General features: G+C 48.9%; 1 pseudogene; it reads right to left on the bottom strand.

The window, feature by feature from the left end:
- Positions 1 to 631: 631 nt before the first annotated feature.
- On the bottom strand, positions 632 to 1,740 carry LOC136488065 (BTB/POZ and MATH domain-containing protein 1-like; annotated as a pseudogene).
- Positions 1,741 to 2,479: the final 739 nt, after the last annotated feature.

Here is a 2,479-nt window from a genome sequence, read left to right as displayed (position 1 = left end):
CAAGGTTGTAATTATTGGTCTTAACCTCCCTAAGCTTTGTTTCCATTATCTAAGGCTCTGTTTAGATCCCACCCAAAAACCAAAAATTTTCAAGATTCCTCGTCACATCAAATCTTGCGGCACATGCATGGAGCATTAAATATAGGTAAAAAGAATAACTAATTGCACAGTTTGCCTGTAATTGGCGAGACGAATCTTTTAAGCCTAAATAGTCCATAATTGGACAATTTTTGCCAAATACAAACGAAAGTGCTACAGTAGCCAAAAGCCAAAAATTTTCGGAACTAAACGCGCCCTAAGAAAAAGGTTACACGCATACAAAAAATAGAAAACCCTTCAATACGATGTCGGATGAAGATAATTTTTATATGTAAATTGTAGACCTCGATGAGATCTACAACTTTGTAGTTTTGAGTTTTTTCATTTGAGGACGTTAAGATGCTCGAAAAAATAATATAAAATTTCGGCACTCCCGAAAATATCAAAAGTTACTGTTCACCAGCAAAACCGCCCAGAAGGTTGCAAGTTGAACTTTTTCGAGAGTTGGAGGGCCAAAGTTGTCCGGTTTTGAAGTTCGAGGTTGAAATCCAAACTTTACTGCAAGTTGAAGGGTGTAAATTGGACTTAACCCTTAAACTTTCTGTCTCAGATTGAAGCATCGGGGTGCAACGTTGGCGAGCAGCTCGCTGAGAAGGGAGGGGCAACTGCTCGTCAGATGCTGAAACTCATCACTATCCATGGTCGCCTTTAGATTGCCCGGAGACTTGAGAAACTCGAAGCACGCCTCCTTGAGCCCTCTGGAGCCATACTGCTCCGCAAGCACCAACGTAGTCGCGGCCGTTCCAGTGTTAATGTGGTTGCAAAGGCTGTCCTCGCAGATGAGGTTAAGCCTCTCCAAGCCATATCTATCCGCTGCCACAAGCAGATGCTGAGCCACTGCCGGCGTGTTGTCGCCGCTGTCCATGTCAGGCAGCGAGTCTGTGTAGACGAAGTGCAGCATGGCCCTGAACACTCTTGGGTCCATGTCATCGATCCGTACGTGGCTCGTGCTCCTCTCCTTCATCGTGCCAAACAGCTGCGCCATGAACACCGGCGACCGAGCAGCGAGCACGAGCCGGTGCGCGCCGCAGGTCTCCTCGCCGACCTGGAACGTGACGTCCGTTCCCACTTGGGACTCGAGGAGGCGGCCTATGTGCTGGTGCATGTCTAGCGGCGGCACGATGATGAACCGCGGGATGCGGACCGCTGTCGTGGAGACGGTGACGTCGCATCTAACACTGAAACAGTCGTCCTTGAGATAGGCTGATCCCTCCAGGGCCTTCCGCATGATGAACCTTCGATGCCCAAATCCGGTGTCTGTGCACTTGAAAGTGCGTGCCGTGCCCTTGCCATAGGAATACGACGGGACTGGTGCGCTGGCGCCGTCGAGCAAGCTGAACGCGTAGCTTGCCTCGACGCCCGTGGCATGGTTGTGCTTGAGGTGCAGGACGATGCCTATCCAGCCGCGCCAGAGGTCTTTGGGGTGCAACCATTAGGGTAGTACCTGATGTCCCAAGTAATCCCGCCGACGTCGAACTCACCAGAGCTGATGAATTTGCCGCTGCCGGCCGATGCCTTGACCCGGGAGTACCCATCGATCTTGAGGACGTGCGACCCCTTCACGGTCTGGGCGACGATGGCGGACGCGCTGACGCTGTCGCTCTGCGCCACGCCGCCGCCGCCAGAAACAGATCTCGACATGTGTATGGAATGAGTTGCGAGGGAGATGAAGATGAGAGCTATAGGATTTTACGAGTCGAGATGGCCGAGTATGCAAGTCGATCAGTGCTTGATCGGCGGCCACCGTGAAATCCGTGCACAGAGGCGGCGGGCGAAAGACTGGACGGTATTGGTTTATATGTGACCCTGCCAGCCTGGAGAGGAATCCCGGAAATTGAGTAGTAGTTTGTCTATTAATTTTGGCCCAAGTTGCTATTTCGGTCTATAGAGAATAAGCCGTAGTTTATTTGAGTTTTCTTCACCTTTGCAATTTCTCCCGTGTTCTTTCTAAATAATGGAAAGGATGCGGCTTCATCTCTCGAAGCCAAGAGAATGGGACTAATTTTTACATAAGTTGAAAACACATAAAAACAAACTGACTCAAAAACAAATCCTAGCATTAACTCGCCATCTAAAAGAAGCAAAGAACAGCATGGCCGCCGTTTGTAGCGCCCGACAAACTTGGGGGAAGTGATCCTTGATTTCATCACACCTTTGCAACCATGACCAATGTTCCTTTGAATAAAACCTACAAAAGGGATCTGGATTGGTATTTCTCAAAAACCATGTCAATTTATACTAGCCACAAGGTCCAACAAATGGCTGCTCCACCTGTGGATACTCGATAGCAACGTTTTATTTGATCTACCCCCTTTGTTTGTGCCAATCATGAAAGATATCCATTACATTCAAAGTGGTTTTGAGACCCAAAACAAGATGT

Source organism: Miscanthus floridulus, chromosome 10 (assembly GCF_019320115.1).
Source record: "Miscanthus floridulus cultivar M001 chromosome 10, ASM1932011v1, whole genome shotgun sequence".
Classification (NCBI taxonomy): Eukaryota; Viridiplantae; Streptophyta; class Magnoliopsida; order Poales; family Poaceae; genus Miscanthus; species Miscanthus floridulus.
This window is presented reverse-complemented; position numbering and strand designations above follow the sequence as displayed.